Genomic DNA, 27,440 nt, shown 5'->3' with positions numbered 1-27,440 from the left:
AAGAAAGTCTTACCAAGGGATAACGAAAAATGGGAGTCAAGGGTAAGAAGAATGGGATAATATGCAGAAGTTTCTGAACTATCGCTGGTACCTCATACCTAACTCTTAGTTGAAAATGAGAGAAACTCATCAGGAAAAACCCTTATGCATTAAAATACCTCTGACTTTGATTCATAGATGATGAGAGACAAAGAGAGAGAACTTGGAATGTTAACATAAACACAGCCATTCTCACATAGGTGAGATGGGACACCCACCTGAAATGCAGCCATAGAAGTAGCAGGTTCAAAAGCAACAGGAAAAAGTAGCTTTACACATGAAAAGGGGGTGAAAAAAGATGGCATGGTTCTGTCCAGAAAGCCACTCAGTAAAATTGGAAGCAGGATAGAATTACAGGCAAAATGAAAAGAAGACTCTTTCTAGGGTGAGCATTTCCATGGATGCCCAGGCAAGGATAAGGCTTTCTGAAGGCAGATCACATAACCACAAGCAAGCAATCATGGGAATGAGACTTGAACTATCTTTATGTCTGTTGGAGGTCACATTATGCTAAAATAGAGTCACTTATAAAAATTTTTAACATTCCTAGCTAAAGATTTCAGCTCTCAGAGAGAAGGGGAAACTGCCATTCTAGATATAATTTTAACCAACAAGAAAGAACTGGTTTCTATAGAAATTATAGGGACCTTGGGAGAACATGACTACGTCTTTTGGGAGTCCGGAGTAGCAAATTACGTAAATTCTAAAACAATTCTAGCAAAGTAAGTAAACTCATAAGCCAGTGTGGCCACACAGAATACTTTCTCATGAACTTATGTTTTTTAAAGAATATGTTCACAAGAGATAATGAGAGATGCATATACAAGAACCAAAAAAATAAAAAGAAAGAAAAAAAGTTTTTAGAAAGGAAAGGCTAAACCTCAGCGAATGGGAAATCTGAGAAACATGAGAGATTAAAAAGGTATTCCATGAAAGTTTCAGTTGAGAGAAAGAGAAAGAGAGAATGGGGTAGGAGAGGAGGGAGGAAGGAAGAGAGGGAGGGAGGTGGGAGGGAGGGAATAAAGGAGGAAGGGAGGGAAGAAAGAACAAAAAATAAAAGAAGGAGGAAAAGGATGAAGAAGAGGAGAATAACAAGGAAGTGGCAGGTCCCAGAAGAGGGTATAATGTTAATAGGCAACAAAAAGTCCAATTTACCAAATATTCGAATTCCATCTTCTGGAGCCAAGAGACTACACTTTGAATTCTAACTGTGCCAAAAAGCAAAGAAGATCATGAAGGAAGGAAAAGGGAGCCCACAATAAGTTAAGGAATAATAAAAAAAAAATCTTGGTGTAGTAAATGAATTCAAACCTCTGGGTCCAGACAAATTATATTCCAGAGTGTGAAAAGAATTTGCAGATATAATCTCAGAGCCACTGGCGGTGAGTTTGAGAAATCATGGAAAATGGGAAAGATGCCAGACACCTTGGGAAAAGTTCTATTTTGAAATATGTTGGGAATAAACCCCAACAGATCCTGAAAACAAAAGATCTATAAGCTGGATATGATTCTCATCAAAAAGAATGAGTCCTACAGAAATGATCACTGTGATGAGGAAAGTGGAAGCCACACCATACAAGGGAGGTTGAGAGGTCTATACAGCACAGAAATCAAATGACTAAGAAGGGTAGCAAAGATTTGAAATGTGATCATGTATAAGAAGCTGTAGAATTGTTTTACATTTCCTTAGAAAACAGACCTAGAACCCATAGTAAATGAACCCATTAGTAGGTGAATTTTTCCTTAACATTTGAAGTATTTTCTCTTATTCATTCATTTGACAAGTGTTTATTGAGCACCTACTTTGGCCAGGTACTGTGCTAAGCACTGAAGATACATGAAAAATGGCAAATATTAATGTATTTTCAAAATGCTGTATCGCCTGTTAAAAAGATATACAGTTCCTACCTTCATTGGACTTAGAGTCTTATGGAGGAAAACAAACGATAAACAAGTAAATATAGAACATAATCACAGATTATAGCAAAAGCCAAGAAGGAAAGAATAGGGGATAGAGAGTAACAGAGAGTATCTGCTTTAAAGATGGTTTTAGGGAAAACGTCTCTGAGGAGGTGGCATTTGTGACAACAAGGGTAGAAACATATGAATACTTTCGCATGACAACAAGGGTAGAAACATATGAATACTTTGGGGCAGAGAGAACACTGGGCACAAAGGCCCTTAGACTAGAAAGAGCTGGACTTATTCCCAGGACTGAAAGGAGCCGGGGTGGTAAACTCGGTGAGCAAGAAAGAAGAAAATGTCAGATTGTGAGATAAGGCTGAAGAGAGAAACAGGAGTCAAGGAATGAGATGCCGCCACCACAGGAATTTAAAATGTCTTCTAAGGGCTACGACAAGCCAGTGAAAGTTTCGGGCAGGAGAGTGGTGCGGTCTGATTGACGTCTGTGTCGTGATGATTATTCCCGCTGCTCTGTGATGACAGGATCAGCGTGCAGCTGGGGAGAACATTTAGGAGGATGCTGTAGGACTTAGATGAAGCTATAATGGTAATTGAGGGTGTGAAGTCAAGTTGGAGAGAGGCTCACTTGAAAATTTTTGGAGGTAACAGAGAAAGAATTTACTGATAAATTGAATATGGAGTTTGGAGGAGAGGAAGAAAAATGACTAGGACGATCCAAAACTGAACTCAGGTGGCGGGCATTGAATGTGGACACCTGAGAGGACACGGCAAAATGGGACCTGGAACTGGGCTGAGAGAATGGACTGGAAAGACGACGTTTGCATTTGATTCAGTGACGGCAACAAAACTGCTAAAAATGTGAGTCAAGTACCTACTTCTGCTGCGGGTCTACCGAAAACGTCAGAAAATAGGCTGTCGGTTTGACACAATTCTTAAACCGTAACTGGTTATAAATTTTATCGCAAGCACCCACAAAATCATTTCCAGGGAAACTTACAGTGTCTCAGTGGAAATAACAGGAATACAAGCGAAATTGTATGTATACTTTGTTATATGTACATACACACACACATGTAACATAGACACTTAGCTTATAAAATTGTAGACCTTTGCTCATAACTTAAAATCTAGAAGGCACCCATGCTTTCAGTGCACATGACACATATTAATATCCCACAGACACAAACACCACAAATTTTACTAAAGACAGTACAACATTCTCATCTCGTTACATCATCAGGAGAACCTAACTCTTGAAAAGAGGTTTTTAAAATTTAATAACCTTAAGATTTTATGTCAGAACAGATCCCCAAAAATGAATTCTCTCATCCCTATTTCACTCCCAATAATCTCACCTTCCACCTAAGGAAAAATTCCTACCTTCAAGTATCATAAATACTGGATACTAACGGCAGTGCACATGAGAATTTAATTGTGGCAAGGATTCTTCTCCAGAGTCTATCAATCTTTAATAGATAACCAGACCCAAACCACAGATAACTATTGAGAATAGACCTGTTGTGCTGTCAGCCTCCTGGTAACACTTAAACGTCAAGGTTTAAACTCCAAATCACAAACAGCTTGACCTTGGCCACACCACTCAAGCTGTCTATAGTTAGGCCACCTAAAATATCACTAACTGAATTAAGTTTATTCAGTTATTAACCCCACCCTAGGTCCTTTTCTCAGCATTGCATTCATTTGATATTTAATTTTCTTTGTCGAAACGTTGGCCAGCAGGTGTGATTTTGCATGTTTCTTATTCAGGGGCCTAGACTGTGGTTTCAACTCCAATGGGGTGTTTTGTCTAACTGTCTGGGCTGTAACATGTGTTGTCCCATAAACAATTTGTCACACCATGAGAGTTGCATACTTGGGGACAGAGATAGCAAATACCATATGGCAAAAAGTGCTACCCTTGTCAAGTATTGTCCTCGGTGGCAGATAATTTCTTAGACTGGACGTCATGAACTCGTCAGAATTTTGCATCTATTGAGTGCTGGGTGATAACCTCTACCAGGCAAAGTCGGCCAGGAAGACACGCCTGTTAAAAACCACAAAGTACAATTGGTTAAAGAACTTTCACACAGTAGCAACATTTGGTGCTTCGGTGAAAACGATGTTTGAAAAAGAAAGATTTTACTACCAAATACAGGTTTTGGCATAGATAAGCTTAATGATGTTAAGACAGGTCTTAAAAATGTCTACTTTTGATTTTTATTTTCATTCAACATTTGTTCTATCTGGCTGTATCAGTGAATCATCTTTATAGAAAAGTGCACAATTGAAAAGATAATGAGTCAGCCAGTTGAGCAAAACATTGTGAGACAATGCAATGTCCATTAAGCATGTTCTCATGAGAAGGCTTCAACTCGGTCGGGGTAGGCACGTGGGGAGCTTCTCTTTTTTTAATTAAAATCATTCTACAGGCATTCTGCTCATTTTTACTCACAAGAGAAAAATAATCACGAGCTTTTGTAAACGTGACAGAGAAGCCCAGGGAAAAAACATGGGCCTGCCCATGTGGAGAGCCACAGAGGGCAGAAAAGAGACCCGGAGGAGACTGGGAGCGGAGGATGCATGGACGGCGAGGGCTGGAAAGGTGGAGGGGCCGGTCTAGAAACTGTTCAAAGTAATCGCAAAGAGACTCGGAGAAAGTAAAAAGGAAAGGTGGAAGCGAAACAGCCTGGGCCCCTCTGGGAACTCTTTTTTCCTGAGTCATAAAACCCTTCTGGGTTCTCTTTGCCTGGGATCGGTGTCCACAAGTGCTAGAAACAATGCGCGCTTATTTTCAGTTTTGAAAAGACAAATAACCACGAAAACAATTTTAGGGTAGTTTTAGTATGGAGGATAGAAAACTTCCTTTGCACCACATTAATTAGGATATTGAGGAAACAGACAAACGCTAGTGGGAGAAACAGCGCTGACCATTGTTCGCAAGGAGTAGCACCCCAGGCACGCCAGGACGGGCTTTCAGTCACGGCTGCCTGGACGTGAGCTTTCGTCTTCCCTAGGAGCGGTTATAAACATGTTCACTTTAGCTTTGACTCAATTAAACAATTCTGCATTGAATATTTACGACAGCCTTTCTACGAATTCAGAGAACTACGTGGTCTAGGCAGATTTTCTATGGCAGAGCTAGTACTTTGATCTTCTGGGGCTCTGACATCTGTTCTTGTTGTCTGCACGTTCATGCACTCACATCAAAGCTCATAGCAAGATCATGGAACAGCAATCTGAGGCCCCAAAACTTGTCCAAAGCTAATAGAGCTGAGATTTACACTTTCGAGATAATAGCATCTCACTAATGCAAGCCAAGAGGCAATCAGCTCGTTTGGGTTATAAAATATTCTATGTGCTGCGAGACAGAGAATATTGTTTTGGAAATGAATCTTAAGTGTCTCAGGCTTGCTGGCCCTTTCATGTGGTATTATGGCCCAAGTTATGATGGCTCTTAGCCCCCACGTGGAGTTTTAGCCATTGCCTCTTCAAAGTTTTTCCCCAGTTAACAAATGGGTGCCCTTCACTCAGTAGCTCTAGTCTCAAGCCACTGTGAGGTGCCCACTCAGGTGCCCCTGCAAGGCCTGGCTAGTCTCTGCAGTGGCATCTCTGAGCCTTTGGAATGCCAGAGCTAGTCCGCGGACCAGGGAGCCTAGCATGATGCACGTGCCGAATCTTGCAGTCTGGGTCCAGAAGCCACTTGCTCGACTCCAAATCTCCAAGGTCTTTCATGAACGCAGCTCCTGAGGCTGCTGTCTTGAGCTCTTTCATGTGGGGATGTGCTTTCCAGCTGGCCAGCCCACCCAATTCTCTTTCCCATTACCATCTTGCTCACATAGGCGTTTCCATTCCTGAGCCCTTCATTAAGCCAGGGGATTGGCTGCTGGTGGAATGGCAAATATCATAGCAAGTTATGGAGAGGAGGGATGGTTTGGGGGGAGGTAGTGAGGCCTACTCCCCTTTCAAAGCCTACTCTGGGAGAGTCATCTTCTCCGTGGGAGCATTCTCCTCCCATTCTTGCAAGACTGATGGCCCACTGTGGGTAAGACTCACGGGTTAAAGCATGATGTACATCTAGATGAAAAGGAGGTGTAGGAGTTGGGAGACATGGCTCTGTGCCTGTCATGATCACCCGCTGGCTGGATTACAGCATTTAATGTGGCATGCTATCTTATGTGGTTTGATTTGCATTTCTTCGATGGCTAATGATGTAGAGCATCTTATCATGTGCTTATTGGCTATTTGCATATTTGAGAAGTGTTTGTTCACATCCTTTGCCCAATTTTTAAATTGGGTTATTTTTTCTTTATTGTTGAATTTTAAGAATCCTGTATATATTCTGAATACTAGACCCTTATTCAATATAGGATGTGCATATATTTTCCCTTTATACATTTCCTTTTTTTTCTTTTTTTTGTAGATGTCTTTTCACTTTCATGATAGTGTCTTTTGACATACAAGTTTTATTTCAATGAAGCCCAATTTATCTTTTTTCCCTCTGGTTATTTGTGTTTTTGGTATCATGTCTAGGAAACTATTACCAAATCCAAGGTCACAAAGAGTCACGACTGTTTTCTTCTAAGAGTTTTGTCATTTTCACCCATACATTTAGATCTTTGATCCATTTTGAATTAATTTTCATATATGGTGTGAGGCAGGGTTCCAGATTCATTCATTTGCATGTGGATAAGCAGTTGCCCCAGGGCCATTTTTTGAGAAAACTTTCCTCATTGAATAGCCTTGACACTCTGGTTGAAAATCAATTGACCATAGAAATATAGGTTTATCTCTGAACTCTCAATTCTATGCCATTGGTCCATATGCTCATCCTAAGCTTGTACGACACTATTTTGATTATGGTAGTCTTATAGCAGGTTTTGAAATTGGGGAGTATGAGTCTTCAACTTTGTGCTTCTTTTTCAAGAGTGCTTTGGCTGTTCTGGGTTAAAAACGTTTAATACACCTCCCATCCACATTGCAAAACTGGGTTCTTTCTCTCAGATGCCCCATATAAGGAGAAGTAAAGAGAGCAAATAATGTCATAATACCTTTGTCTTTCTACTCTCTCTTCTCTGGCTTGGCCGTATACCTTGGTCTTAAAATACAAGAGGATCTTTTTCTTTCTCTCTCTATTGTACACTCCACTATCCCCATGGACTTGTACAATATTTCTCTATTTGTAAAACCCAGAATCCATGTCCACGTAAACAATGGTAAAAGGCACCTATATTCCCTTTTTGCCAATGTCATGCTTCCTGGGAAAATTCTGTGATGGTTCTAAAAGGTTGGAATCCCTTAGAGTCTTGTATTGCTCATAAAGAACAAGTTTCAGCCTTTGGCCAATTATTTCCATTTGGAGTTAACATCTCTAAGAAGTTTAACTCTTTCTAGAGAATTAAAACAAATAGCACACAGCAGCTACAACGTGAAAAGAAGAAGAAAATCAGGCACTTTCCATTTTAAGAGAGGCAATTTACATGTCTCGAAAAAAAATTAGCTGTTTCTTTTTTCTTTTGAAGTCAAATGGAAATAAAGTTCTTAGACTATCTAGCCTTCACAGATGAAATGTTATATGGTCACAGGCCCCAGAGACAATGAAAAAAATAGAAATGTGTTGTTGCTCTCCGATCTGGTAGTCACCATTCCTGTCCTTTGTTTCTGGTAAATAGAACAAGGGTTTTCAAGAATATTACAGGAAAGTATCAGGCAGCATGAACAATCTTCTATAGGGGCCTAATTTGATGGTAAACAATCTGCTACAAGAAGCACTAGGCTGTTCTCTGAAAGTTAAACGTTTAACAACTATATTGGGGGGCGGGAGGTGATAGAGTTGATTCTAAGGGCCTTTTCTATTTTAACTGACTTTTTAGAATGTGCTGGAAAGCCCTCATACAGCAGCCACACAAGAGCAAAGCACAAGCCGAGGCGAACTTGCTGCTTCCACCGCTCACTAAATCTTTCCATCCTCGACTGTGGAACTTCTCTATGAAAGGAAGAAAAGTCAAGTTCTGATGCAAGGCCTGTATTTAAAGAGGCACTGATTTCAGGCAGCTGAGAATCTTTTATCCCTTTTATCCTCCATAACAGAAACAGCCCTTGAGAAGTTCTCAGAGGTGAAAATAACTTCAGCTGAAGAACATCAATTGGGAGAGGCTGGGTGTGTTCAGTTTAAGACAGAAAACATTATGAGGTACCACACATCTACCAACTCGTAAATGCATTGGATAACTGTATGGGATAAAAAGCAGCACAGCTTTAATTTATAAATATAGTCTTCGAATACCAAGCCAAGTGCAAACACAGACTAGCATGAGATGGAGAATTTATTATTATTACCTAATCCTTGAAAGTGGAAAAAATAGGCAACGATGTGATAGTTGCAACTCCAGTTGTAAGGTTAGGATTGATTTAGACCAAAAAAAAAGTGTATTTTTAGATTCTGTTTCATAGGATATCCAATAATATGGCAAACACTGAGATCAGATTTGATGACAAATAATGCTGGCCATGAGAAGCAGCAGGTGGTGTGATGCTAAACATGTTTTGGGTGTGTCTAACTACTAAAATATTCTGGAATAGCCAAGAGAGGTCAGTGGAGGTACTGACTATGCCCTATTTCATAATGACTGTATAGGTCTTGGGTCTGCTGCTTTGTGCCCATTGAAACTTTTCTGCCTGAACTTTTTTTTTAAAGACCTTCTTTCTTCCTCCCAGGTTTGACCACATCACAGCGCTTCCTTCAAGTGTGGAGGTGAATTTCCCTCAGAGAGGGAGCCCCTCCATCCTTCCATCTTCTTCCCTACTCAGCTACAGCCTGACTTTCACCCACGAAATTTGGAGGGAGGGTGGAATTTGCCTTTCTTCAGACTTCTGAAAATCACACTACTGGAGACACAAAGGAGCACAACCCCCGGAAGTCAGCCCCCTTCAAACGACTTTCGATTATGGGGGGCGATCACCACCGGGCCCCAAAGAGCAGATTCTTCTTCATCTCCACATAGGAACATCAGTATGAAATGGAATAACATCACAGGGAGGTTTTAAGAGAAACGTAAACCAAGAGCATCCTAATATGAACCACGATTTGCTCTAATATGACACAGAGAAGGTTCTAGAACTTCTCTCCAAACCACTGATGGGACTTGTTTGGTTTAGATACAAGTCTGTTAAAACACACCAAGGTCTAGCTGTGCTGTCCAATCTAGTAGCCACTCAATGTGGCTGTTAAACACTTGAAATGTAGCCAGCATACTAAAACACTTTCACATTTTCTTTAATTTCTATTAATTTTAATTATAATTTTTAAATGGAAGCAATATAAAATGTTTTTTTCTGTTAAGTTTGTTTTGGTAGGACTACGCTTGATGTTAACTGTTATATTATGTAAGATATTCATGTTATAGTGCACATGTCAGTATATATAATATTTCTAGCATTTATTATTTTAAAAATACTATTTACACATCAAAATTATATTTTTGATATATTGAGTTAAACAAAATATATTGTTAAAATGAATTGCACCTCTTTCTTTTTAATGTCTTAATGTGGCTACTATAAAGTTTTACATTACGTATGTGGCTTGCACTATATTTTAGTTGGATGGTGCTAGTCTACAGGACAACTGAAGATCTTCAAATGCAGGAAGAACAAAGCTGTGGCAGACCTGGACAGAGAAGAAGAGGTCGGGAGAGGGGTCATATATGCCATTATTTCTTCAGTTTTCATTCAAGGGCTTAATTTCTTTCAAATATCTGAGAAAACTGAAAATATTTAAAGTTTGAATTTTTTTTATTGTGTAACAATGATGTTTAAAATGTCTATATATTGCCAACTGACCTTCTGCCCCGAAAATAAATTCTTAAACTAGGGAGCAGAATGACTTTTGTGTACGATGGTCTAAGGCAGCATTGTCTGACCTGCAGCCCCAGACTCTTGAGACAACTTGGAGTTTTTGCAAAGGGTCCCCAAATCCATGTGGGCCACACACTGTCTATAGACTGAATAAATAACCTCTGGCTCATACTAGCACTACTTTTTTTTAAATCTGTAGGCATTGCCGTGATTAATTAAATGTAAGTTCTCTTTAACATGTTACTGAATTCAGAGAATTAAGGGGTCATGATATATTTTCTCAATCAGCCCCTTGCACCTGGGTCTGTGGAATGTTGGGTCTTTGCTAGCTCATTTGGTGCCTTTGTGCAAATTAGAGCAAGGCACGCTGAGGATTTAAGTCCTGACTCATCCCAAAGGCATGACCTGCACTGACAATATGCTGCAGCCCTGATATATTTTAATACCCCAAAGTTTCTTCACACTTGAAAAGGCTTAACTGTATCCTGAGAAATATCCAACAACTATCAAATAAGAAATGGATGCTCCACCTCCAAGGGGCCCTATCCTTGCCCTGTCCGGAGTCAGTGTTCCTGCTTCTGCCCTGCGAGCTGGTGGGAAATGCTCCTAAGATCTCAGCCAGGGTTGGGGGCTAGAGTGGGCTCACCAGTGGCACTCACATCACCTGTCCTCATGGAGAACGGAAACAGGAGCCTATGATCTCATTGCCCAAAAGGTTCTGAAGGGGGAAGTAAAGTTGGAAGGAAGTTGCAATTAGGATTCTTTGAGCTTTAATCTAGGAATTTATGATGGATCGAAAAATATGCTATTTCCCCAAAATGTGTTGGAATTTATTTAAATTTAAAACAGGATTTTCAACCTCAGCATTTTGTTAATTCTTTGTCGTGGGGCTGTCCCGTGCATTATAGGATGTTTAGCAGAATCCCTAGCCTCTAACCCACTAGATGCCAGTAGCAGTCTCTTCTCAGTTGTGACAATCAAAAATGTCTCCAGACATTGCCAAATGTCCCCTGGAGGGTAAAACTGCCCCAGCTGAGAACCACTGACTTAAATATCAAAACAGCGTTTGTGGCATCAGCTTTTTTTTTTTCATAATTTACATATCACAGCTGCGGATGCAGAAACTTTGGAATCTGACATATCTGAATTCCAGTCTGGCACACACATTACGAGCCGCGTGACCTGGGGCAAGTTAATTCTCATCTCCGCACCCTGATTTCCTCCCATGTAAAATGACACAATCATTGCTGCTCTCAAAGAGATGGGAGGATTAAGAATATCAAGCTCCTAACAGGTGATCAGTAAATAGCAGCTAGTGCACTCACAAGCCCCCTTCCCTACTGGCCTAATACGGCATCTGTGGATTTACTCTAAAGTCAAGGCTGTTTCTGGTCCCTGTTAGTGTTGCAGCTAAGAACCTGGCCTCTGAAGTCAGAGTTCCAGGGTTCACACTTCAGGTGCATAATCTCTGACAACACAGTTCTCTCATTTGGGGAAGGAGGGAGAGAGGGAGAGAGGGAGAGAGAGGGAGAGAGAACAAGAGCAGGGCTAGGGCGAGAATGCAATGACACGTGCAGAGGCGGAGCTTTTTAACCATTATTAGGTACTACAAGCCTGCACGTGAATGCAGGGAAAAGCAAAGGAAGATGTTTTACAAAATTGCAACAAGAGTATGGTCTTTCTTAGCCTTCCTGGCCTACTGCTGCCCCACCCTACCCTGAGGGACTTTGCTGGAACCCCAAAGCCTTCACACCTCATTTTGTAACCGCCTAAAGAAATCACGTCAGTTTCTCCTGCCTACCTCTTGGGCATCTCCTTCTTGTCTCTGGAAGTTCTCCTCAGTCCCCTTGGGCTGTGGTGTTCCCAGGTCCACTCTCACGACCTCCAGGCTCCTACCGTGGTGAAGCCAGACTTTCTTTCAAGCCTCAATCATGCCGAAGCGGAGGCGGTGCCCCCACCCCACCTGCCTCTGGCATTGCAGCCTGTAATTCGCCACAGATTCTCTGTCGAGCCTCAATTTCCTCACCTGTAAAATGGGGCCGTCCAAGCCTCTCTTCCTCCAGGAAGCCTCACCTCACTCGGGATTGCAAGTGCTCCTCATTTGTGCCACGCTGGGCATTTCTCTCTCATTGTGATTCCACCTCGTTTTAAAATAAACCTGTTTCTTTTTCTAAACCACAAACTCCCTCAGGTCAAGGACTATATCCTATTCATATTTTATATTCCCTAACATAGTTCCTGTCACAAGGCAAATCCTCCATAAATGTTTGTAGAATGAATGAGTGGGGGACAGTGCAGCACGAGATCACTTTAAACTCTTTATGAGACGGGGTGGTGTTTCTCACCCTCCTCTTGCCTCCACTTCTGCCCTTTGCTGGGAGAATATCCTTTGTAAGATGAAGCAGAGACCGAAACTCTGTTAGCATAGTAACTCACGGATGCCATGCAGAAAAGTGGTTAATATCTGTAAGATAAACGAGATTTGAGTTGGGGGAGTGGTTTCTCTGGGGAGAACCCAACCTACTGCTGCCCCTTCAGGCTGAATGCACTAGGCTGAGAACTGAGGGTCTTGGGAACAGCAGTGGGGATGGGGGTGGGGAGACTGAGGGGAGAGAAGAGAAATCCCAGTTAGCCCCAGGGCAGGCTCCGTGAGGACTGGCAGTGCCCCCACGGGAAAGGAAGCAAGGATCTGGCACCATCCTCCTGAGTCTTCATAAGTACCTAAGAGTAAGATTTGCCTTCTGGAAGTTGCTATACCTGGAGCTTTCCACCCTCCTGACAAAATAACTTGACATAGATAAGAGATTACATACAACCAGAAAACACAGTTGACATTGTGGTTTCTCCGCTGCAGTTCAGAGCGACCAGGGTGTCCTTTGGGGTTATCTATAGAGTGAAGGTTTGAGTGACACTCTCCAATCCAAGAGACCATAGTCACAGCCCAATGGCACAATTTACAGCCAATCATAACTCAGATGCTTGGGGCCCAAGCTCCTTCCCACTTACGAAAACAAGAAGGTTAAAACTTTACTGTGTGACAACTAGATAAACTGAAGCGTCACAGTGCCGGCGGCACGGCAAGGACAGCGGAGGAAGAAACGATTCCTAACATGAACTGCCCATACTTTGAGTGTGAACTTTATTAAGCCACAACTTTCCCAGACTTTAATATTCTGAAATGTTCAATGGAACTATTACTACGGAGTTGCGGAATTCACAGGGATGTTGTCGAGATAAAATGGGATGTTAGACTGAAAAGCACATCGAAATGGTTAGGCGCTATGCATGCCCAACATGCTTTTGTTACCAATTTATTAAATAACTGAGAAATGTCTCACTTCAGTCTTTATAAGGCCTCCATTCCTGGGCCGATAGCATACACTTGCTCAATAAAGTCACTCTCTAGCCCTGAAAAGTCTTTGCTTAAATGTTTAAAATGTGGGGAACCTACACAGTAAAATATTGCACAAGTGCTGTGTTGACTTCTGGATCTACCATTTGCCTATCAAGTGAGTCTTAAGAGGTACATTTATTTGCTCTGTACCTCGATTTCTCCACCTATAAAAGGAGTATAATATTGGACCTGTTCTCTCACTAGTTTGTTGTGGGGACCAAATATATATGGGGGTAAAAAGTGCTTTAGAAAATAAAAAGCACTGAGAGTAGATTTGGAATTATGGTGACTCCTGACCAAGCTCTTAACACCATACCTGACATTATAAGGAAGGAACAAACACTGTCTCATTTAATCCTCAATATGGAATACCTTTAATTATCCCCATTTTACAAATGAGGAAACTGAGAAAAGAAGAACTTCATAGTAGTAATAGTCGTAGTAATTAAAACAAATAGCACTTCCTGAGGGCTTACTATGGGCTTGGCACTATTCTAACCACTTTCCATGTATCTGTTAATTTAATCTTCACAAAGACCTGATGAAGAATTCTCTATTATCCACATTTTACAGAAGAAACCAAAGCACAGAAAGTATTCTGCACCTAGTAAGTGAAAGAGCTGGCATTCAAACCCAGGAGTGTCTCTCTGTCTTTCTGTCTCTGTCTCTCTTCTCCCACCTCTGGTGTCTCTTAACTAATAAGTTACACTGCCTCTACCATTACTCATCCTTTCGGCAAGTATTTATTGAGAACTTACTACATCCCACTCATTGGTCTAGGCCCTGCCAGTCCAGTAGTGAATAAAAAAATTCAGGCTCCCATGATGCTCATAATACACAAATATAAGGCCATATTATTGTGCTTACATGGAAAAATGTCTGTCTCCTACCTGGAGCAGCCTCTTTCATTTAAGGGATTTTGAGAAGAGATTTTTGAGAAGAAATTTTATCCTCAAGGCATTATGGCAGTAGTAATCTATGAAACACAGTATTATTTTCTATTGGTCTTGATTTGCTGGTTATTTTGCCTCAGAAGTCGGAAAACAGTGACTGAAGGTGGATGTCTCCTCCTGCAGAACTGGAGTTTATCTTTTCACCACTATACATTCTTTTCTAGCACTTCTCAGCCCTTTGGACCTCAGCCATCCTCGGTGGCAGCTGGTTTCAGCCCCTCCTCATTGCAAAGAGTCGGTTCCTGGGACTCCCTAATGGATATATACTTTCCCAGCCAAGGCGAGGGCAACACAGACCACAAGACAGTGTTGCGAATGGATGTGATGCTCAGAGCTACTGTAGGATAAAGCCAACCCAGAGAAGAGAACAAATTCAGAAATCCACAGAGATATGGAACTAGTGCCCTAACGTGCCTTGGGTGGAGCATGCCTACTTTAGGACTTGTTATGCAAGACCATAAATCCCCTCCTGGCTTAAGCCATCCTGAGTTAGGTCTGCAGTTACTGGCAGCTATAAGCATCCTCGCTCACATGGCGTCCCAAAGGCCCCTTTGTTTTTAAGAACATGTATGCCTGGGAATCTTTGCTCTAAACCACCCCATTTCCCAGAGGTCCTAGCCAAGGAATTCTTCCACAAACCAATGAAATTCTCAGTCTTTGTGGTCAAATGCCCTCTGTCTGCCCTCTTCTTTCCCTTACCTTTATCCCTATAGACAACTACTCAAAAGACACTTAGTACAATTGAAATCGCTCTAGCATTGCCAAAAGCTGCATGAAGACACTGGAAGAGAAATAATGCTTTGAACTAAAGCATGTTTCTTAGTGTTATTGAATAACACAAAAATAGGACTTATGTAGCCATACACCCCCACTGCGTTATTCATCATCTGGCTGCTTCGGTGAGTGCCAAAGTGCTTTGGGGGTGGGGGCTCCTGAACACTTCTTTCCTTTCCATTCCTTTCCTTGATTGTATTCAAAAGGACTAAAAACAAACAAGGCATCTTAATTACTAAAGGTTATTCATTATTTTGTCCAAGGCCTCAAAGCTCAAAAGAATCAGAACAATTTGTTTTTTTGAATTCATAGTTTCCCAACCAGCCAACATGGGGACAATCTTTAGTACTCGTTGAAAATGTTCTTTCACTGTAAGCTTTAGTGTCCTTGGAGCAATGTGATGAGATTGTCCTACGGGCTGGATGCAACAATTAAGTCTTTTTCAACAGATGTACAGATAAGACCTCTTGAGAGTTTTGAAGAAACTTTATTCCAGGAAGCCCAACCAATTCCCAATGGACATATGCTGAAATTTCTTTTGCCTACCCCAGAAAGATGATGCTCCCTGCTTTGTCAATTCTATACGTTGCATTTACTCTTTTTTTGTCACAGTAAGTCCAGAAAAGTACAGAGAACAATAAAACCAACACCCATTTAGTGGTCTTAGTGATTTAACAAATGCTAACACATTGCCATTTTTCTGTCAATATAATTATAATGATAGATATTGCCATTTGATTTATGAAATAAATTGTTAAGTTAAACTAATAATCCTATTTCCATTTTTCTCTAAGGGACATTTACAATTAAACCTTTCAGTTCTGAGCTTTTTGCAACCATGATTTTAAAACGGAAGAGATGGAATCAGGAATAGACAATAAATACTCCAAACAGGACCTCAGCAGGGCTTCACTATTACCTGGGCACAGGCTGTGGCTGGCAAGGGAGTCTGCACGGGACATTAAAATGGGATATTTAAGAGAGGTAAATATTCTGTAAGCACCAAAGTAGCTAGATCTGAAAAATCACAAACTTCAGGAAGACTGAGAGTCTAAAGTTGCTCAGGTCTATGTTTTGTCGATTTCTCTTAATGCATACGTATTCAAAAATTTTATTTTACAAGTACCTTCATTTTAAATAACATTCGTACATAATTTGAATTGCAGAAGTTTGGAACCTAAACTCCTACCTGTTCCCTTATTTCATTAACACACACAGTCACATCTAACCCCAGTGCTCCTTCACTAACTTTCCTTTCTTTCATATGTGAACCCAGTGAAGTTCCCCTCAGCTCTCATGCCAACCATACAGTGCTGACGAAATTTCTTTTTAGAGCATTTATAGATTTTTGTCGCTCTTTTGTGGTTCACAACGATCCTAAAATAAAAGCAGAGCTCAAAAAAGGGTTAAGCACAACATGTTGACAGATACAGACATACCTAACGAGAGTGGTTCCAGTAATTGTCTTCATTCCAAGGCAGGAATAAAGCAAACAAACGATTGCGTGTCGATATCACTTTTAAGCAAAATCAGCATTTTTCTCTCTTCCTGCTCAAGTTTTGTATCTTGGAGATGCTTAGAAAATTAGAAAGCAAGTTGTGGAAATAGATAGTGGTGATGGGTACGCGATGCTGTGAATGTACTTACTGTCCCTGAATTGTACATTTGAAAATGAGTAAAGTGGTAAATGTTAAGTTGTGGTGTATGTTTTACTAACTTTTTGAAAAGTAAGATTTCATAAAATATTTAAAGAATGGTTGAATAATAGGTCAAATGAAATCATAAAGAACTAACCTTTTATCATGGCTTTTGAGCAAACAGAAAGCACTTTTAGAGTTGACAAGACACCAGTCCAAGTAACGTCTACAGATGCCATGTGTAAGTTCTATTTCTCAAACACTCTGTGGACTGAGGTCCACTCTTGCTTTTTGCTTCCTAAACCAGGAAAAGAGCAGGATATCTGATGATTAAAACTCATAAGCGATTCCAAATTTAAAATACAGTTTTTCTGCTTCTGGATGGGACCCTCTCTTAGTTGCTCCTCTCTGAACATCTCTAGTCGCAGTCATCTGGTCACCCAAGTCCACGTGGCATTATTTGATACTAAAAATATATCATTTTAACCAGTGTTAGGTCATACTTGTTTACTTCGATATGCTTTTTCTACTGGCACATTGTATAGATTAGGTTACTATGGAAAAGCCTTAACAAAGCTGTCTTCGGGTTTTGTTAAGTATTTAGCATCTGTTTCCCAAAAACCACTGGTAAGAGACTCAAGAAAGGTAATCAGGTGATCCAGTTCATTTTATTATAATGACCTGTTGCCTGGGAAATGTGTGCCTTATGTGGCCCAGAAATATCTGACCACAACCAAATAGAAAAACAAGCCATTAGAATTTCTCCCTGACACGGCCTTAGTTTACAACCAGCCAGTATATGATGAAAGTTTATGCTCCTTTTCCACATAAGTTATTTTTCCAGCTGAAAATTGCTCCCAGCTGTCCTGACCCAGATGTGTTGGCAGCCTATGCTGTGAGGGCCATTTTACAGGTGATGATGCCCTGGGACAGTAAAGTTTACACAACTTGTATACAGCTGGTCTCCAATACACCTTTGGATTTCTAACACTGCCCCTCCAAAAAAAAAAAAAGTGGTAGTGTCCCAACATTTCACTCGGGCCACAGTTAAAAAGGGGATTTCAGCACTACAGGCCCAAATAAAAAAAGTGGTAGTGTCCTGACATTTCACTCGGGCCACAGTTAAAAAGGAGATTTCAGCACTACAGGCCCAAACGTATATAGGACCTGGACTTAGGAAGCAAGAGGAAGATAAATTACACTTCCCTTCAAGAATCTAGCTTGCTTTAACTGAAAATAGCTCCGAACCAGTAAGAAAATGATCAGAGGTTGTTCCTGAGATCTGGCTTCCGGGAGGTAGGTAAGTCATGATACGCCACTGAGCCCACTGAGCTGGCTTTCATCTTTTCTCTTGACATTGTCCCATGCTAGATTATACCAATGTTACTCTTTCCTTCACATTACATGAAAGATCATTTTTATTAAATAGAAGCTGTTCTAAAATTATACAATATTATACTGCATCAGAAAGTCATAGGATAACAAAAGCAATGGATGGAAATCAGGGTGACTATATGCCCAGGTTTTTCCAGGACAGTCTTAGGCAGTTTAACATCTATCAGATGCTTCATTAAAAAAAAAACAACAAATAAACAAACAAACAAAACACTATTACTATATTAATAATAGTGGAATTAAACAGATGGCGATGGGGTTAGCAGACCTCCACAGGACATTCCCAGCCTCCACCAGTTTGAACAGTAGTGATGAGACACGTGTATAGTAAACTGAGTTCTCACCTTTCCTCCTGGTAAAATCTGAAGGATGACCAGTGATATCCTTCTTTTTTCCCTCCAATTGTTCCCTGATAAGGTGCAAATAACACCTCCTTTGAAGGACAGCATGATAAAATATAGTGCTCCCAGACATCATGGTGTTCCTAGGGCATCAGTGGTAGTGAGATCCCGTTGCCTGCCACCTCTCACTAGTCCCCACTGTGGCCAGGGAGGTCCTGGCCCCATGTCAGCAGGATCAGTGGGAAATGTGAGAAAGCGTAGGGTAAATGTAGGTAAAACAGTGTGTGGGAAATGGGAGCTGAGCAGCCCCATCTGCAAGTGTACAAACCGTAGTTTAAATACTCTTGCTCACAGTGTTGATGTCACTTTATATATAGTGTCTCTACAACTATTTATTGGACTGTTGGGTAATGCATTTTTCTTTTCCAATAAATCCTTTTGGCAGCAATCATCTTGAAAAGATCAAAATACATTTTTAGGGAAAAATTAAGATATTAAAGTTGTAGGTGAATATATAACTTGCATAGTATGGGGATGTCATATAATATCACTAGCCAAATGAAAAACAGAAAAACAAAATTTGCTGGAGAAACATCAGCATTTACTTCAAAAATATTATATTAGTGTCTATGGCCATGCCACCCTGAACAAGCCCGATCCTGTCTGATCTCAGAAGCTAAGCAGGGTCGGGCCTGGTTAGTACTTGGATGGGAGACCACCTAGGAAGACCAGGTGCTGTAGGCCTAAAAAACAAGGGATTGTAAGATGACAAGGTTCTTGCAATCTGTGAGGTCAACCAAGGGTTGCCTTGCCTAAAAAAAAAAAAATTATATTAGTTTCAGGTGTACACTATAGTTATTCAACACTTATATACCTAAAAGAAGTGAAAGTGTATTAGAATATCTTTAATTTCCAAGTGGAAGAGCCTTTTTGGTTGCATTATTAATTTCTATCTTTATTGTATTATGATTAGCAAGTGGTTTGTAATAACTTTATGCCCTAATATATGATCCGTTTTTTGCATATCTCCGTGAATATTTCATCCATAGAGAAGATTTGATATTCTCTATTATTAGGATGTAATAGTCAATATATATTTTACCTGTGTTGTTTAGTTCTTATATAATCCTTACTTTTTGTTGTTGTTCATTAGACCTGTCATGTACTATGTGTTAGTGTCTATTAAGTTTCTGTTTCTCCTTGCCTCTTGCAGTATTTGTTTATACAGGTAGTTGCTGTCTTATTTGTTGAATAGGTATTCATACTTGTTACATTCTAAATGTGAAATGAGGATATTAACAAAGTGTCCTGTTTTGTCTAGTGCAATGCTTTTTGACGTTTGTCTTTTCACCTTGAATTAAACGCATTCACATTTATTGAGATGACTGTTATATTTGGGCTTAATTCTGTTATTATAATTTCTGTATATATTATAGTTCTATATATCCTTTAAAAAAAGTTAATTGTTACTTTAAGTAGACCATGCTCAAAAGTTATGGATGATTCAACACAAGCAGCTGCACAAGGTGTGTTATCACTCTGCATGGCTTAATTTTTCATTTAGATGCAATGACAGCTCTTCTAAACTAATTTGACTCATTTTCAATTCCAAACTTTCTTGTGCATGCCTTGAAAAATGACATATTAGCTGCTAACGAGTCTCCTTTGGCAGAAGTAGAACTATGGAACCAGTGACATGACATCAGCTTTTTATCAGGGTCATCAGACGCTCCAAATGAGAAATTCGTTAATTCTAGTAATAGCTGATTTATAAAAAAAACAAATCCACAGAATAAACGAAACCTTTGGCAAGTTCATCCAGTCAAAGATGAAAAATCTGACATTATTCTGATTGCTATTATAAATCTAGTTTAAAAGTTCATCATTGAAGAAGAACTCTGTTTTTGAGGTCATAAATTTTGGTGGCCAGAATCCTATTACAAACAATATTCTTACTAAATTACGAACCTGTGTACGAATCAGAAATGTACTTGGACTGGGTGGTGGAACAAATGTAATTAGTATTTTTGTTCAAACAAACTCTGGTGGTCTACCAATAGAAATGGAAGCTCAGTTGTCAGATTACACACACACACACACACACACACACACACACACACACACACACACACACATTAACTGGATTACAAAATTATCCTTCCTGTCTACCAATTGACTTAGAATATCTGTCTTTATGATAAACTACTTTGTTAAAATCAACCTAAGTGTCCTACAGGGCTCTGAATTTGTTCAAAATCATTTGGAAGTCTTCAAAGACTTGAATGAATTAATTTTTTTTTTTTAATTTAGCTTTTGAGCTTAAAGCTTTTAGAAAATTGCAGTTATTGAAAACCACGCTGACAAACAGGCAGCACCAACTACATAATATGTGGGCCCCAATGCAAAATGAAAATACAGAGTCCCTTATTAAAAAATTTAAAATTTCAAGATGGCAACAGCAGGGCAGTAAACCAGGTGTGGAGCTAATCTGAGCACTGGTTTCTGTGCTACTGCACAAGTCACAAGCCTATGAAGCCAGCTCTGCAACCAGGAAGACAATGAAATGTAGCTTGCAAAAGTAGGGTGGGGGGCGGGTTACAATGAGTGTTCTAATGAAGTATAAAATTTAATTTTGAAATTCTGTAATTGTGCCCTGGATGATGTCAAACTGTGAGACATCAATATTTTGATGGTGTTCCTATTTTTATTTAGATAAATTTAGATTCTGTCCCAGGATAGGATGTAATTGAGAAGGCCTATAATTTTTAATCATCTAAATTTGGGGGACCATTCAAAAGAATCATAAAAAGAGACAACTTATCTGATAAGTCATCATAAAAATATTTGTCAAAGGAAGGTAGTCTGAATAGAGGCCAAAATTACCTGGGAAAATGTTTAGACTGAATTATTTATACATTTCATTATTCTTAAAAATTAGAATTGAGAATAGCCTTTATTTAACAGAATTGTTCTGAGCATACCAAGTACTTTAGCACCTATAGAGTATTTCTCAATTAAATATATTGTGGTCGATAGAGAAGTCAATGGAACTATCAACGATTTCAAACTTATTAAGCCCCAAATGCAGACAGTTTTGTGGAAAAGAAAAACAACTTTAAAATAATAAAATTATTGAAAAATACATTCTGCAGAAAAATACCATGACAAGTAAGCTAAGAAACTGATGAAAGTACATAAATATGTATCAAGAATAATTGTTCTGCTTAAATTTTTTTTAACATTCAGATCATCACCATAAAGAAAATTTTCAAATGTGCTTTAATGTACACAGATATATGTTCTTCTGTTTTTTCAACAGAATTTTACATTTGAAAATAGTTCCTGAATAGAACCATTTTATAGGTCCACCAATATAAGAAACCAATTCGTTAGTCAATAAGTAAATCTTTCAGAAAAGTTATCATTCTAATTGTTTTTATGCCCCTCTTCACTGTCAAAGTATCTTGATTTAGATGACATATTATGTAGTTACCCTGGTAACGATAATAACAGTCACCATTTATGAAGCACCTGGGGTGAGCCCAACACTTTTCAGGCATTAGCTCATCTGACCCATAAAGCAAACCTACAAGAGATAGTGTTGGATCAACCAATTTAACTGCCAACAAAACTGTGCCTTAAGGTGGTTTGGCCACTTCTCTAAGGTCACGTAGCTGAGAAAGTATCTAGGCCCAGGCCTCCTGACTCCCAGACCAGTGTGCATTCACCCAGCCATTAGATGAGTTCACCACAGATTCTGATTTAAAAAGGACAATTGCCCAGTGAAGTTTCCAGGAATGAACCCAGATCTCTGATGTAACCATCAGAATCCTGCTGCCTCTAACTGACTAATCTGTGGTGCTCATCACTGCTGATTAGCTCATATCTTCACTTTCTGGCACTGTTAATAAGGGGTATCAAAAAAGTCCGTTCTGTCTCCAACATCTATTAACTACCAACAGTATCTCTGCAAGGCCCTTGGGGGACACAAAGGGAAATCAGACCTGGATCCTGTCCCCTAGAACTTTCCCTCGAGCAAGGAGGCAAGGGATGACATATGCCATTTAATTTTCTGGGGGACTTGGATAACTAGCCAAAGAAATTTACTCCAAAGAGACTTAACAAACCAGGAAAGCTTATTTCAATTGTTCGCCCCCAAACTCAAGATGCTGCACCACATAGATGTGCTTTAGCTTAACATATACAATCTTTTCCTTACAAAAGGGGACATGATATCATGATGTTTATAGACCAACAACACTAATCAAGTTTAGATATGAACCATCAGGGTCTTAATCCACATCCACTGAGTACTGTGCTACTGAGGTGAGTGCTTTCAAAATCCCATTCTTTATTCTATCTCAGAGTGGCTGTGCATAGCAAGAAGGCACAAAATGGAATCTTTCTGGCTGGAGACTCAGTCTCTCTTCTTTGGAACCGCCCCCCCCCCACACACACACACATACACACATGGGGCTTAGCTCAGCGTCACACTTCCAGAGGCTTCCAGCCATAACAAACACAATTACTTCATAATATCACCGATATCAACTTGTCCTTGGCAAACTGAGAAGGGATTTCTTGAAAAGTCATTAAAAGTCTGCCTCCAAAACTGACTTCAAGGCCATCCTTACATAGGGCAGGATCATACAAGACAGGGTTCTTGCATGAGGCTGGTGAGGAGAATTTTAGGAAATTCCTGCCAGAAACTATAAGGAAGAGAAGGATCGTTGCTTTTTTCTCTCACCCAAATTAGCTCTTCTGAAGGATGTAAATGGAAAAGGAAACAGCTTTTTCTGGAATTATCAAGCCATTCACATACGCCTGGGTTTAATGTGGCTGACATGTGGGAAGGACGGAAAACCTGTGATTGTCTTCAGATTTGAAGTCCTCCATTCTCAGAACCATAATAATTACAGTGACTACAGTAGATTCTGTGATGTGCTGCCCACGTCACAGTGCGGATGTACTTGTCCCCCAGCTGCTAGGCAGATTAGCTGCTGATGGCTCCCAGCTGATTCTGTGCTCAGGCCTTGTCCTTGGCTGAAATGAGCCACCCTGCCCAAGCTTACAGACCCTACCCAAGCTTACAGACCCTAGCTAGGCAGATTAGCTGCTGATGGCTCCCAGCTGAGTCTGTGCTCAGGCCTTGTCCTTGGCTGAAATGAGGCACCCTGCCCAAGCTTACAGACCCTGTCCAAGCTTACAGACCCTGTCCAAGCTTACAGACCCTGCCCAAACTTACAGAGCCTGCCCAAGCTTACAGACCCTGCCCAAAAGAGCAGCGCACATACGGTGACTGGTGTAGGAATGCAAAGGCCTGCACAACTCTTAGGTGGCCTTGCCAGCTCCCCGCAGAATCCTCCAAGGCCTCACATTGCAACTGCATTGTATTTCAACTTCTCCCTCTGTTCAATCCTGTGTCACCTCTTGGTTCACAGGTGTTGTTCCTGTGATCCTGTCTCAGAGTCTGCTTCCTGGCTGAGCAGGGTAAAACACTAACCAGGAACAGAGCCCCTGTGACAGGTCAGGCACTTCATATGCTTTGTGTCAAACCCATGCGACAGCTCTACCAAGAGGGTATTACTAATTTCATTTCATAGGTGATAAAACCAAGACTCAGAGAGGTTGTGTTTCTTGCCTAAAATCACACAGCAAATGAGCCACAAGTTAACATTTTCAGCCAGGCCTTTAACATTAAATTCCATACAATTTAGTTCATGCATAACACTGTGCTAGGCTCCAGTGATTCTAACCACCGATGTTTTTATGAAGTGTAACTTTCATTTAAAAAAATATATATTTTAAAGATGAGTGGTGTACGACTATAAAGGGGTAGCATGAGGGAGTTTCTATCTGGTGAGAATAAATAAAGTCTGTATTTTAGGTAATAGCATTGTGCTAATGTCAGCTTCCTGGATTTGATAATGTACTGTGGTTATGCAAGATGTTATCATTGGGAGAAGCTGAGTGACGGGTAAAGAGGAACTTACTCATTGTACTATTTCTGTACCTTCTTCTATTTTAAAATAATATGTATAAAAATTTCTAAAGCAAAGAAAGAATGAGATGTAAGAGTCTCTGATGTCTTAAGAAAAATATTCCTCAAAAGGGATTTAAAAAGGTATTTCCCAATCATTACCAAAGAGTAATATTAGTCAGCTATCAGTAAGAACTTAATTAACATCAACACTTTTCTGTGAATCACTGAGGGCTGAGAGAGATTTTACCCTCTAAACTAATGATGTGATTTTATTGTGGACCCTAAATTCCCTTTCTAATTATGGCTTCAAATAAGATAACACACTAGACAGTAAACTCTCTTCCCACCAAAAGTAGAAGAGAATGCTTCTATTATACCTTTTCATAATGACTTCCCAACATGGACTTCTAGGAAGAAATAAGGATGTGATCACAGGGGCCCTATAATGTGGGCCTGTGGCCACTGCTCTCTCCCATTGGCCCTCCAGGGTGCTGGCCTTCCCACACTCAGCTGGCTTTGGCCCCCTATCATTACAATCCGAACCCTTCCTAAACCTCTAAATGAAGGGAGCACCCAGCAGGTACTGTCTCCCCAAGGCTGTGGTCCACGGACGGCTGTCCTGGCAGTGAGCCCACCTAGGTGAACTCGTCTGTCTAATCTGTACTGGCACTTCGATATGAGGGATGAAGTCCAGTACCGTAACTGGAGGGGAGGAAAACGATGGGGAGAGGATGCATCGGTACTGGGAATGGGACTGCCACAACCTGGGGAAGGGGAGGTACTGGCAAAGAAAGATTCTGGCCCAATCCCACGTATTAATATCTCCTCTGATCTCAGCAGAAAAGTCTGTAAGTAGTGGGAAACTGTTGTGTTCATGGTGGCATTTACCTCTTATCTAAAATTCTAATTTCTACTTGAAAGTTCAAATTTTATCTTTGGCAACAAATGCTGATAGTTATTTTTCTTGGTATGACGGGCTCTTTTCATTCATTTTCAAGAAAATGTCTGCCAGACACCCAGGTCTGAATAACCATAGTCTGCCTGTCACTTGTTCCCTCGAGTAAAAATGGTGTTCCACGGGAAAAGCAACTAATTCACTTGCAATTCTTTGCACAAGTGCTTTTCCTTGAGATAGCTATCCTACTTCCGTGTGCTTAAGAAGTGTTTTATGCATATTTTCCATGTGGTCACACAGAAATTTGAAAATGTATTCATTCGAGGGTAAAAATTAACAATTTTTACTGCTTAATCAAAGGTATTCTTAAGTGAAACTGGCTTAAAAAAAAAAAATAAGTGTTTGGTGATCAAGAACCCAATGTCTAGTAGTAGAGTTTGGCGTCACTCCCTTAGCGCTTGCGAAAGCAGCTAGTTTCATTCATCACTGCTTTGTACCATCAGTGCAAACATCAGCACAGTGGGAAAGGGAAAAAATGTCGTAGGAGCACCCCCAGGGGTTTGCAAAGCACACTTTGAGAGTTGCCGTGGCACCGCGATGGGGGTGGGGATGGGGATGGCGTTTCATAGAAACAAAATAGATAAACTGGTCCTTTCTGGCCGACACGTGAAAGAGAGCTGGAAGTTTGTGTGAGAATAAAAGGAAGATGATCGATAAAAGGAAGAAGGAACGGCATGTGCAAAGGCTCGGAGGCAAGATAGACACACACAGAGAACTCCAGTAGCCCAGTGTTTGTACTGCAGGCAGCTTGGTGGTCACCACAGCCTTTACACCTTTACGGCTCACAATCCAAGAATAAAAAGCCACCAATTAGCATTTAATAGAAGCCTGGCATGGTTCTAAGCGTTCACTTAATCTTTAAAACAACTATGGGATTGATGCTATTATTATCCAGATGGGAAATGAAGAGGTTAAATAACTCCTACCGGATCCCACTGGTAGTAAGTGACACAGCCAGGACGGAGCGCAGATGGCCTGACTCCAGAGTCTGCAACAATCAATGGCTTCTCATGAAGAAGAGAGACACTAGTTGCTTCCGACTTGGGAAATCCCAAGTGGCTGACCTAGGTTACGTGCCCACCCCTGGGACCAGTCCTGTCGGGGACACATGCCCACCTCCACTGGGGATATCTCCCATCATGAAGGGCCACACAAGGGACACTGCACAGCAGTGAGAACGGGTGATCTACAGCGACGTCCAATAAAACAGATGATGAGTCTTCCTAACATAATACTGGACAATGGTGGAGCCCAAAGAGCACATCCGTTGTAATTCCATTTGTATAAAGTTCAAAAACAAGTGAAATAATTCTATGCTGTTATAAGCCAGGATTGTGCTCGCCTTTCTGGGGTGGTTGATGAAGAGAGGGGTTGGGGTGCGGGGAGGGTGGTAATGTTTTGTTTCTTGATTGATCGCATTCACCTTGTAACGATTCGTTAAGCCATATACTTGTGCACGTTTCTGCAAGTTTATTTTTTTCACTTTTATTAACATTTAAAATTTTATTAAGCCTGTAGTGTAAATAAAATTAAAACTGGGAAAAAAGATCCACGAAGGAGTTTTATTTTGCCAGAGCGGCAAATGGACTTCTCGGAATGAATTAAGGATCTATGCCCCACGTCCTAAAGGACAGCGAAAACCCAAGGATGAAGGGGCATCGTGTTTCAAATGGTTTTAACGAACATTTGTTCGAGTTTCACTCATTAGCATTATAAAGCAAAAACAAGGGTCCAGAACACAGAAGTGCCCTGTGCTTGTGCCAACTTTTCTCAATTAGGCCAACTGGGAGGGCTGCAGGGGCTCCACCCACCCACTGTCACCTTGGGGATGGGTGGCCGCCTGGCAGGGTGGGCAGGTGTGGAGCACCATGCCTCCCTGTAGCTGGAACATTCCTGTGGGCTTTACTGTATTTTATAGGTTATAGATGGTTTCTCAACCTTTTAAACCCATGCTCCCTTCTTTAAAAGATGTAAATATCTCATGCTTTCCTTTAATGTTATTTAAAATTTCAAAATTAATTAAATATTATGACAAAAAAAGCAAAGCCACAGGACAAAGTGCAGCTTTGTTTTTGAGCTGCTCTTGCAGCCCCCATGAAGTACCGGAGCGCATGCTCTGCCCCCCTCCCCTCCCCTTGCCCCCTTGAGAAGCCTTGGTTTATAAATTACAAGCCTTTTCATTTCCTCCAAGG

At 40.6% G+C, this 27,440-nt stretch overlaps 1 non-coding gene across 1 annotated transcript; it reads left to right on the top strand.

Moving 5' to 3' along the window:
• Nucleotides 1–18,935: 18,935 nt before the first annotated feature.
• Nucleotides 18,936–19,054, top strand: LOC112478608. Its single transcript, XR_003045889.1, has one exon. It is a non-coding gene; the product is annotated as a 5S ribosomal RNA (ribosomal RNA).
• The last annotated feature ends 8,386 nt before the right edge of the window (nucleotides 19,055–27,440 follow it).

This window comes from Pteropus alecto, unplaced genomic scaffold (genome assembly GCF_000325575.1).
Source record: "Pteropus alecto unplaced genomic scaffold, ASM32557v1 scaffold61, whole genome shotgun sequence".
NCBI lineage: Eukaryota > Metazoa > Chordata > Mammalia > Chiroptera > Pteropodidae > Pteropus > Pteropus alecto.
The sequence above is the reverse complement of the archived record's forward strand: the minus strand, read 5'-3'. Positions and strand labels throughout refer to the sequence as shown.